Source organism: Schistocerca cancellata, chromosome 7 (genome assembly GCF_023864275.1).
Source record: "Schistocerca cancellata isolate TAMUIC-IGC-003103 chromosome 7, iqSchCanc2.1, whole genome shotgun sequence".
NCBI classification, from domain to species: domain Eukaryota; kingdom Metazoa; phylum Arthropoda; class Insecta; order Orthoptera; family Acrididae; genus Schistocerca; species Schistocerca cancellata.
The window spans coordinates 400,566,722-400,579,843 of record NC_064632.1 but is presented as its reverse complement, the minus strand read 5'-3'; positions in this window follow the sequence as shown (position 1 = coordinate 400,579,843).

Here is a 13,122-nt window from a genome sequence, read left to right as displayed (position 1 = left end):
TCACACTCCGGTAAATTTACTCGACCACCATTCTTGCCCATCTCTCCAGCACCACCGCTCACTCGACACACTCCCATGCTACTCTGCACTCGACACTCGTCTCACTGCTTTCTGCAGCGCTCGACAATCGACCCCTATCTGCTATCGACCCGGGCATCAGATACTAGCATCTATGTTCGTGGGATCACGGATCCCTTACATCCCCACCCTAAAAACCTTCTTTGTAGCCACAGGCGTTAAAGAATAATAGGAAAAAATTATCACATATTATTTAAATGAAAATGAGGAACATAAGTTCTGGTTCAAATACTGAAAATTACATCGTATCACAAATAATACCCTATTGGCTCTGGTAGCAAACTGCACCTACAGAAACATTACACAATATCAATCTATCTTAATTATTATGACATGGTAAATATTTTTACAAACTTATCTTACATTCAATTACCAAAAATCTTCACTTTCAAAGGTTTGTATGAGCCATTTACTACATATTTATTATAACTTGCTACAGCAGAGACAAAAAAAAAGAAACAAATTAGTTGAATGCCAGCTACCCCTTTAGTATGCCGTCATTTCAGTGGGGTTCCTGCTGTCCATACTACTATCACTAACTTATAGCTCACTTGGTCAACACACATTAAAGTTAAGGAGCATTATCCATACAATCACAGACTTGGGTGGAATTTTAGGAACCACCATATCTGTAACCTCCCCTCCCATCCTATTGACATCTTCAAGAAGTTCACAAGTTAGTAGAAATAGTCTCCTACATGAAAGTTCCTAACAAATTAAGACTGTGTGCCAGACCGGGTTCCCAGGTTCGAGTCCCAGTCCAGCACACAGTTTTAATCTGTCAGGAAGTTTCAGATCAGTGTACATTTCTTTGCAGGCTGAAAATTTGTTCCAGTTTCTTGCATTCTGCTGCAAGTACTTACAGAATTTGTCATTTCGTGGAAATATTACTCAAACTTACAGAAGTTGTGTGTGTTCGGTACTGGAGAAAAAATATCACTGTCAAAAAGGAGACTGGCACAAAGACAGACTGAAACAAATGTACCTGTTATATCCACAGATTAACACACATTTGCTAACAAAAGTTCTTTATTAGGTGGAGCAAAGCCACCACTTAATTTTACAAAAAGATAAACTTCCTTCGAAAACAAAAAGCTTCATCTCCTGACAAAATTTTATAACAAGCCAAAGAATTGTGCAACCTTATTGAATTGAAATATTAGCAACTGAACTGAATTTACGTTAGTTTTTCTAGTTTTGTCTCAACGCTTGCCAACTGATGCCGAGGAAGTAGACGGGCGCAGAGTTCAGGGTCGTTGGCCGGTGTAACGAAGATGTGGCACCTGGACGTTCTGGCTGCATTGAAGTCTCTTCCGGGTGGCAGTCGGTGGCGGGTCGAAAGACATCTGTTTTCCTTTCTTCCAGCTATTTAACCCAGCGGCTCCAGTCTTCCTCCACTGATTCCGGAGTGATGATTGGCGGCCGTTGGCGATCCCTGATTGGCGGATGGTGATAACATAGGGTGACCATCCACGCTGGAAAAAAGCTCATGCGTGTGCGTAGTTCGCGGCTGGTTGAAAGTTTGGCGGGAACACCTCTAGCGCTGGCTGGCGGAACGCGCCGGTACTAAGATGCAGGCGCTGCTTAACTCTGTCGAGGTAGCCGACCGTTGGGTTTGCGTGGCTGTGCGCGCCACGGCAGTACCATTACAACCCCTAAACATGTAACTAACACTACCAGTCAATGAAGTGTGAAATGAGTTTACCAATCAATTTGTTTCAGCAAAAGGCAATACTGATATCTTTAAATTTTAGCTGATTGGTTGCAAAAGTTTTAAATCTAAGTTAAGTCCTCTGATTTTAGTAAATTGAATAGTTTATCTTGTTAACATCAGAATGTACTACTCTAATACTTTTTTTAATTTTTTGATTTTGTGTTAAGTCACGATTTTTATTTGTTAATAATAATACAATAACAGTGGCAACTGCTCAGGTTATTAAGAATAACTGCACCTCTGCAATAATACTTGAAGTGAGTCCCTGAAATAAACTTGCCCCAGTAACCTGAATAAGTAAACCTGAGTAAGTTTTTGTTCTAATGTAAACAGCTCAGCAAGTGCTTATGGAAGTTACTTTTTAGTTGACACAAGACTTTCGTAAATCTGGTTTCACACACACAGCTTATGGTGTGGCTTTCTACAGTGGTATCATGAGCTACCATTTACACAGGACACCACAAATTATTGTAGTTGGACAGCTTTCAATATGGCGTCAATAGAAATCGTATGGGCGGATGTGAACATTATTATTATAATTTTTTTCCTTTCTCAGACATTATGTCTGGTTAAAAATGGAAAGTGACGTGGACCTTGATCAAGTGTGACTTCCTTTTAACTGTACGGCATATGTTACATTGCCTTTAGGAAGTTTTGGGTAATTGAACATGTATCAATAATTACAGATTTCTGTAGTTGTATATATATGTTTGGATGTAGCTGTATTGCGTTGATGTACTGGTGGATATTGTGTGGTATGACTCCTGTAGTTGATATTATAATTGATATAATGTCAACTTTATGCTGATGCTACATGTCCTTGACTTCCTCAGCCAGTTGGATGTATTTTTCAATTTTTTCTCCTGTTTTCTTCTGTATATTTGTTGTATTGGGTATGGATATTTCGATTAGTTGTGTTAATTTCTTCTTTTTATTGGTGAGTATGATGTCAGGTTTGTTATGTGGTGTTGTGTTATCTGTTATAATGGTTCTGTTCCAGTATAATTTACATTCATTATTCTCCAGTACATTTTGGGGTGCATACTTGTATGTGGGAACGTGTTGTTTTATTAGTTTATGTTGTATGGCAAGTTGTTGACGTATTATTTTTGCTACATTGTCATGTCTTCTGGGGTATTCTGTATTTGCTAGTATTGTACATCCGCTTGTGATGTGGTCTAGTGTTTCTATTTGTTGTTTGCAAAGTCTGCATTTATCTGTTGTGGTATTGGGATCTTTAATAACATGCTTGCTGTAATATCTGGTGTTTATTGTTTGATCCTGTATTGTAATCATGAATCCTTCCATCTCACTGTATATATTGCCTTTTCTTAGCCATGTGTTGGATGCGTCTTGATCGATGTGTGGTTGTGTTAGATGATACGAGTACTTGCCATGTAGTGTTTTCTTTTTCCAATTTACTTTCTTCATATCCGTTGATGTTATGTGATCTAAAGGGTTGTAGAGGTGGTTATGAAATTGCAGTGGTGTAGCCGGTATTTACATGAGTGATTGCTTTGTGTATTTTGCTAGTTTCTGCTTGTTCTAGAAAGAATTTTCTTAAATTGTCTACCTGTCCATAATGTAGTTTTTTTATGTCGATAAATCCCCTCCCTCCTTCCTTTCTGCTTAATGTGAATCTTTCTGTTGCTGAATGTATGTGATGTATTCTATATTTGTGGCATTGTGATCGTGTAAGTGTATGGAGTGCTTCTAGGTGTGTGTTACTCCATTTCACTACTCCAAATGAGTAGGTCAATATGGTATAGCATAAGTATTTATAGCTTTTGTCTTGTTTCTTGCTGTCAGTTCTGTTTTCAGTATTTTTGTTAGTCTTTGTCTATATTTTCCTTTTAGCTCTTCTTTAATATTTGTGTTATCTATTCCTATTTTTTGTCTGTATCCTAGATATTTATAGGTATCTGTATTTTCCATCGCTTCTATGCAGTCGCTGTGGTTATCCAATATGTAATCATCTTGTTTAGTGTGTTTTCCCTTGACTATGCTATTTTTCTTACATTTGTCTGTTCCAAAAGCCATATTTATATCATTGCTGAATACTTTTGTTATTTTTGGATCATCCATGTATAGCAAATGTGTGATTTTGTGTTGGTATGTTCCAGTAATATTGTATCCATAATTTGTATTGTTTAGCATGTTGGATAGTGGGTATTATTATTATTATTATTATTGTTTATTTATTATTCAGCAGACGTTTTGATGTAATGCAGTTCATACATGTTGTAACTTTACATATAGGCACTCTCAGGTCTTACACACTAAAGTTGAGAGTACCTTAAGACTTTGCATATATAAGTATAAATTAATAGTTACAAATTAATACTATTATACAGGTTGATAATCATACATGTTAAGGTCACACAGGTTTATAACCATGTCAGTCTATAGTCATGGAAGTTTATAATCGTACATTCTTTTATTCATAACTTTGCTTTGATCATAAAATTCCTGTTTTGAATTAAATGGATTGTCTGTCAATATTAGTCTAATACATTTTTAAAATTTATATATGTTCTCTATTTGCGTAATGACATTTGGAAGACAATTGTAGAGGCGCACTGTTATGTATGTAATCCCTTTCTTATATTGGCTGGTTTGATGCTGAATTGCCCTTAGTTTCCATCAATTCCTGGTTTCATATTGGCATACCTTTTGATTTATTTGGTAGAGATTACTGTGTTTTTTGTGAGTGTTAGAATTCTGTAGCTGTACACATTTACTGCTGTTAGGATGTACAGTTCTTTGAATTTTGGTTTACAAGTTGTACACCTCTTTGGCTTGTCATTATGCAGATGGCCTTTTTCTGTATAATAAGGATCTTATCCATATTTAATGCACTCTCCCGAAGTTCAGTCCCACCTGACATAATCGAATAAAATTGTGCATAGTAATATTTTGTCAGGGTTTCCATGTTGACAATTTCACTTTACTTCCTGATAACAAAACAAACTGAGTTGAGCTTATGACAAACAATATTGATGTGCTCGGACTATGTCGTTTTGTCATTTATGCAGAGATGCAAAAATTTTGCACTTTTCACTTGCTCAAATCTGCTCTCATTAATTTTTAATTCTAACAAATTTTGTTTTGACTTGCTATATTTAAAACAGATAAAATTGGTTTTCTTGTAATTTGGTACTAATCTATTATTACAAAGGCATTCATCAAGATAACAAAGAACGCCTTCAGTGTTTAGAGCACTTTCTTCTAATTTTGCGTCCTTTATCACAATATTGGTATCATCAGCATAAAGAATGGTCTTATTTTGGATGCCATTAGGAAGATCGTTTACATAAATCAAGAAGAGTAATGGCCCAACCACACTTCCTTGTGGTACACTGTGTATAATTTTCTTTGTATTTTTTTCATCTGAAATTTCTACTTTTTGATACCTGTTTCTCAAGTAGGATCTCAACAAGTCAACTGCAATGCCTCTGATCCAAGAGAATTCTAATTTCTCCAAAAGTAAGAATTTACTAGGTCAAATGCTTTAGATAAGTCGCAAAATACCCCTATTGCAATTTCTTCCCTCTCAAAAGCATCTAGCACAGTCAGTGAGATCTTGCACAACAGTAGTGGTGGACTTATTTTTCTGGTAAACATGTTGACTTTTGGACAATATTTTGTGGGTTGTGAAAAACTTCATCAACCAGTTGTACATAACATATTCAAAGATGTTTGCTATTGTTGGTAAAATACTCTCAGGTCTGTAATTTTATGGTTCTCTTGCATCACCCTTTTTGAATAAAGGTATTAACCTTGCAATTTTTAGGCTTTCTGGAAACATCCCCTCTGCCATTGACTCATTAAATACTTTTGTGTGGCTTAGTATTTTCAGGTTGTTTATAACTGTAATTACTTCTCGTTCACTACCAGGAAACAAGTAAATCGAATTACTTACTGGCTGTTTCTTCAGCTTTAACCTATTTAAAGCATTAGTTGTTGAGATTGAGATATTATCTATCAAATGTTAGCAGATATTTACATAGTAGTTGAAAACATTTGCTATTGATTCAGAGCTTTTTATTAAAGTGTTATTTCATGTAATTTCTTTGGGACAGTCCTCCTTATTCCTTTTATGACCTGTTTCTTCATTTAATGTTTGCCATGCTGTCCTTGCCCTGTTTTCTGAAAGGCAGATAGCCTACTCAATAACCTTTTTCTTAGCCCATTTTATGACTTTGTGATATATTTTCTTATGCCTAGTATAATACATCTTGATATTTGAGCTTACTGTTCTGCACTTAACTAATCAATGTACCTCTTTGAGCCTACTGCTGGATACCATAATGTCTCTACTTATCCAGTTGTTTTGTTGGGGAAAGCCTCATTGATGTATTCACAATACTTACTTATAAAGATACTAGCATTTTTCCGTTGTTTTTATCTAGTAGTTCACTCCAACATTTCTCTGCAGATTGTTAGTGAACCTATTTTTGTTTTCTTTGTATAGAGGTTGGTACTTAAAATTGTACTTTCTGTACTTTATGTTTTGGTTTCTGGTAACTATTTGTTCTGTATAGTCAGATAAATTGTTACAACTCAGTGTTATGGCCTTAGAGCTGTGACAAGAGTTAAATACAGGGAAAACAAAACCCAAATGTTGGTTCTGAAAATGAATTTCTAGTTGAATAAATCAGGAGAAACAAACACATTTATAAAAGAAATAACACCCACAGACGAAAATACTGTCTGCAGTGGTAAACTAACTGATAGCTGGCATACACATTTCGTGTTTGCCAATTCTGCAAATAGGCCTGTGACTCATTTCCATCGGCCGCCTTGGTTGTAAAAGAAACTCTGGCATCTGAGAAACGTTTAGAGATAGACTCTTTATTACATCTCATAGCTAGGACTAACTTCTCCATGGCACAGGCTATTTAGATAAAGATCTTTAAGATTATATCTGTTCATTGGTTGCCGCGGGAAGCGATGCAACTTCAGAGAAAAACATCTTCTCTCGCCACGAAAACTTAAAAAAGGCCAGTAATTGGCGGTCCCTTTTTTTCCAGAGATACAGGTTTCTTAACTCTTGTGCTGGTTCGACATGAGTTTGTGCTGTCGTGTAGGAGGAGAGATTTAGCGCCTCTAAGGCCCTGTGATTGGCTCAAGCTGAGGTGAAGGCAGTGTCGTTCGTGCACTTTGCGGAAAAATTGAATTTTTTTATGTGGAATTGTGCGGGGCACTCGGGTTCTGGACTTCGGTCTGGAAGCATCTTCTGGTCGAAGCTCTGGCATGTGTGGTTGGTACTTGGGACCTGTTCTAAGACTGACTTCACTTGCGAGTAGTTAGACTGGGGAGCATGTGGTGAAATTCTTACTGTACCGACAATGTGACTTCAAATGTCTCGTACTACTCGTTCGCCAAGGGCACACTTATTCGTTTTTGGTTTACCAGTCTTGATCTTTAGTATCTTTGTGCACTTTGTCATGTAAGTGAGCCAAATAGGTCCCTGGTACGACCGGCGAACAGGTATGTCAGACACTGAATTCTGCTGTGATTTCAGGGCTCTGGTAGAGAGTAAATTGCGATCCGTCTGCCTGATCGCTAGACCGTGCAGCTTGCAAAAATATCACCATGAGATGCCCTTCTTATATCACTTATATCAACGTAAACTAAACAGTAATTACTGTCTGCAAAAGCAAAGAAAACGATGCTGAAAGTGCTCTTATATTTATGAAATTCAGAAACACTTTTTTGTGGACACTTTATCACTACATGTTTCCTATCTGTTTCACCAAAGCATGAGAAATTCCATCGAATTTCGAAGTCCTTCATTATATCTCTCTATTCATCTTCCGGCTGGGTTACTTGTAAAAGGTAAGGGGGATTACTGACCCAAACACTGCATTTCATGAGAATGATACCAAATTATGATCAGGTATGCTAAATATCAGGTTATAACAATCTCATTTTTCCCTTAATAAAGAAAATGAAGAAGTTGAAAATCAGCATGCAGTGGAGGACACACTAATAAGTGAACCACAGTCTCTACTCACATCAAGCATTAACAAAATCAGCGACTGTGTGAGTGGTAAATATTGCAGCAGCAGCTTGCAGTCAGCTTCAAAACACAGTACAGAGAAAAGGCTCGATGAAGTCACTTTCCAGCATCTCGAAACTGCTATCGACGTATTAAGGTCAATTACAAATCTGCCTGAGGAGGAACATGAAATTGCTAGTTTTTTGCAAGAGCATTATGTAGCAAAAGCGATAATTTCCAGGAGGATTTAGTATGGAACTTATGGAGCAGATGTAGTCCCTAATTACCTATTAGCAGCAGTGTTTCTTGGCTGAAAGGCAAAAGAAAGAATAGTTCCACTCAGACCAGTTAGTTGCTGCTGAGGAAACACTAGGTGGGGAAAAGGGCTGTCACAGTCAGAAACCAGCACCCTGTGATATGACATTAAAATTAATTAATTGTAATGGTGTGTTGATACTGCAAATGCATTTATTTTGATCTTAAATAATAATACCTAAATCATGAAATGGTGGATTGGATTGCTTTACTTTCAGGTATTTCGCAAGTCTCATGTGGTTGGCAGCACAAATAATTGGAACCAATTGGGCAATTGTGAATTCAATAATATGGTACAGGTACTGAAGAGATGAATATGGATCCCCACTTGCGAAGAAACGCAATGTGATTTGTAATTTTAATTCTGGCTACTAAGATTCACACATTAAGCCCAATTCACACTGTCCATCACGGCACTATCGCAAGTCAATTCAAGTTGCGTGTTCTCAACTCGCATGGCTGTCCTCAACTGTGTTTTCAGCGGGAATTGCGATATTACCTGGAATATTTTGAACTGTTTTTACGTGCAAGGTGCACATACTCATTGTGGTAACTTATATACATGGATATTTGATTCCACATTTGAAGGAAAATGACATTTATTGGCCTCGAGTTGTTTGCTGCTTGCAGGGATGGCTTGGCTTTTAGAGAAAGAAGACGGAAGTGGAAAGAAAAGAGTGGAGGCCCGAAAAATATCATAACATGGTAGAGAAAAGGTATTTCATACACTATACAAGGAGTGTGGGAAGAGGAGTCTTCATTTTATATTGCAGAAAGTTGAAGGATCTGTTTTTTATTTGTTACATTAAATTGCACCTAGAATTATTAAAACAAACACAGTGATACCAGCCTCCATCACATCCCATGAAAAATTGGTTTCTTTAAGGTTAAGTTTTGTTATTAGTCCAATGCAATTTTTTGTACAATAGTCATATCTCCCTCAATATCTTTCTCTTCAAGATATATAGGTTTTCTTTACATCTTGTATTTGGCTTTTGGTAGTTCAAGTGCTTTATTTGCACTGGGGTTAGCTAGTGAAACCACATAAATATTGACTACTGATGCCTGCAAAACTGTTCCACACTCACATTCTAGACAGATGCTTAACAATAAACAAGCCTGCCACAAACACGTGTTTATACAATCAACTTGCTGTGCCTAAAGGTTTCAGACCATTTATTTAGGAATCGCTAAAGTTCTTGACAATAACAAATAAATTCTACCTGGTAATCAACCTGATTCAGTCCACAGTATTTTCTCCAATTCTGGCTGCAGCTATATTGGATGCCTTTCACTGTAAAATATTCAAACTGTACCAGCACAGTCTAACACAACAATCTTGACACTTCACCTCGATTTTGTTGCCTAGTGCGCCAGCAGCGCGCCAAACGGGCAGTAAGTTAAACTGTTAAGTCTGGCGCGATCGTGAAGCGAAAGAGAATAGGGATTGTTTGTTTTGTTTTCTACAATGGTTTTTACAAATGGGAGTGTAGCTTAGTGCAATAAATTACAGGAATAACAAGAATATGATACGATATCTGCCTTTTTTTAGGTTTCCTAAGGACCCTGAAAGGTATATACCATCATGTTACTAAACTGCATTGTCAGGATCGCTTGCAAATTACATGTATGTCGATGATTAATGTTTCGTTTTAGGAGAAGACAATGGCTAGTGAATAGTAGACAGGAAGATCTTATGAAAAAGGATCCTGTTTACCTCTATAATAATGTTTTGTCCGCTCCATGTCCAACAAAACCAGTTCATGAATGCAGACAATAATAAACTCGTGTAGAAAGCAGTTAACCAATTGTTTGACATGCCAAGTACGCCACCTCAACTGACGATGCAGAGGAACTTGCTACAAATGTTCGACAATCCGTCTAAAACCGTAAAACACCCCTATGGCACAACAGCAGCCAGTTCAACTCTCTATATATCAATGCCAGATTCATCTGAACCAGCAACACAGACCTCCTTTGTCGATGAAGTGGTGAAATTAAGTGCAGTTATCCATGATTAGAAAAAACACGAGGAAAATCAGAATGTGCAGATCGTTTGACTTCGCGCAAAACTGTTAGGGGACGAGAGAAGTACCTATCATTTTAAGTACAGACAGCAGCAGAAACTGTATCAGAAGGATCAAGTGATGAAGGAAAAACAAATTTTGAAGACTATAGGATCCCAATATTTAAAAAAAATATGCCCGTGGTATGTTGTTAAATAAATTAGCATGCCATCTCCAAGATGGAAAGACAAAACTAAGCTGTTTGCTCTAAATTTATTATATTACAGCACTCAGGCATACAGGTTTCGTCAAAATGTTTTATGTTTCCATCAATGTGTACATTACAGAGGTATGTTGAAGGAATACAGGTAAAATGTGAGATAAGCGACAATATGATCCACCTTTTAAAGCAGAAAGTACAGCATGTCTAGGATACCGATAAACTAGTGCATATGTCATTGGATGAAAAGTCTTTATCGGCAAATTTAACATATGACAGCAGTTTTGATAGTGTTACTGGCTTTGAGGACTTGGGCTTTACACTTACAGTATATTTCTCCCACTATTTTGCAGTTGCTTGTCCCACTTAGAATAAAAATAGAGATGAAGGCCGTACTGTGGCAATGGGCGACAATAGCTAAAACACAGTAGGCCTATGGAACGGTAAAGGGGGCGTCTATCCCTTTTCCATGTACAGGTACATGTCTGTGCTTCTTATGTGTGAATCTATGTGTTTATATTCCGTTACTATCGACATAGTAAGCTGCAGTTCCATCCAATGTCGCAAGTGTTTCTTCACGAATGTATTGTAATTTGCCACTGGCTTCATGAGTTTTATCCCTACGTGCTCTTATTTTACTATAATTTTTAGAAACATCTGTGTCTTCTGATATTACACAAACTCTTGGAGGCAAAAAAACAATACAAATATTTCGTAAATCACGTAGGAAAGTGATGCAAAACAAGCAGTATGTTTACGACGCATCTGAAGTTCTCCTTTCCTGCCGCTTGAAGCGCTAGTGTCGCTCCAGCTGTTAAAGGGTAACAACTTTTAAGCCTAGTTTACATGACGACACTAGGTTGCAGGCAACTGCGCTATCGGCCACTGCGCATGTGAGGCACGCGTTTGCGCATCTCGTTGGTGAAACTAACTTTCGGCATGTTCCTACTTTGGCAACACTAGTTGAATGAGTTTTGAGGTTAGCTGTGTTTGTAGAATGTAGACAAACTGAAATATGAAGTGGGAAACGGAGATTAATGTTAGCTTTGTGGATATCTTTGCTTTGAATAGGTGTTTGTGGGATTTCAGTGATGCTGATTACAAAAGTAAGCAACATACATTGAGGTAAAAATACCTCCATGGCAACATATTGCTGCCGGTGAGACCATCATGTGCGATTATAGTATAGATGGTTTGACAATATCCGAGCTGCAGAGCGAAATTTATTGAGTTAGGAAAAAAATACAAGCAAGTGTAATTCTAGCTGTGACAATGCTCTCGTCTACAAGGCTAAAATCCCATCGTTCGAATTGTCCAACTCTTTGTTAAGGAATATTGTTGACAGGAGGGAAGGCTATACAAATTCAAGAAGCTGCATTCTTTATTCAATTTTTATCTACTTAAAGCATTGCAGCAGCGCTCCCCATTCACATATGTTAGAATTTTGAAATATTGCCACTGTTCAGATCTATCTTCAAGATCTTCTCTTCTTAGTGCGGCCTGCTTCAAAAAATTATTGCTGTTAATGTTAATAGTTATTACTGTTAATATTAATAATTATTGGTGTTAATGAAAAAGCGTCATCACCAACTATAACAGCATCTTGTATCATGCCAAATGTTCTCGTTTGTAATGCACGCAATATGATATGTAATTTCAGTTCTGGTGACAGTGCTTCATGCGTTACAGTACCTTTACTCCTTATCGCATAATTAACTCTATTTAGAAGAAACGTGAACAGTTCTGGTGACATTCTGAGATAATTTAAAGAATTACTTGCGTCTTCCGTTATAAATTTCAGCATGGATGCTGAGCAACCGAGCTGACGTCTTTTCTTCATCCAGTCGCGAATCGAAACACGTTTCTTATTGTTTTTTTTTCTTATGCTGCAATTACATGCACAAGCTTTAACTCCAACACAACTCGTGTGACGTGAAGCTGTCGATACTTTCAGTTCAGACACTACTCAGGGACCCCCAAAACGACGAAACTGAATTGTATACTGGTGTCGCCGTGTCTACAGCCAAATATGAAACCACTTGCGTGCAACTCATTCCACTCAACGAGTGATGCAATCCAGTGTCGTCGTGTAAACTAGGCTTTACAGCAGTGGGTGTCGCGACTGTTATGTTGGACTTTGGTAGTGGTATGTATAAAAACCCTCTTTATAAATGTAGTAGAAGTCAAGTAATTTGGTACGCTCAAGTCATACAATTCAGACTTCTGCCTTACTGCTTCAATTAATCTTTCGTTATTTATTATAAATTTAAAAAATAAATAACGGAACGAAACAGATTTATAGCAAATATCTTACTAAAACCAGCTGATATCAACCACTAAAACCTCAACAGAAAGAAATTTGGATATGTGCGCATGGCCATTTATAAGAAGGAAATGAACTTGGGGATCAAGTGATCAACAATGGACGGATGACGTTAGCCATGAAAACTCCCTTGCCTAGAAACATTAACGATGCAGTGACGGGCCGTCTCGGCCAGTGTAGATGACACCATTTGAAATGCATTGTAGAATGTTTTGACGTTATGTGGCGGAACGGCCTGTGTTGATTGACATTTACAGCAGCTTTTTTCCCTTATTACTTTATGAATTGCATTTAGCAGAAACGCAAACTGGTCTGATGACATTCTAAGATGATTAAAATAATTTCTAATTTCTTCCACCGTAGTTTCTCTCAACAAGATCGCTGAACAATCGAGCTGACGTTTTTTCTTTATCCAGTCACGAACCCAAACACGTTTCTTATTTTTTTTATCTTTTCTACATG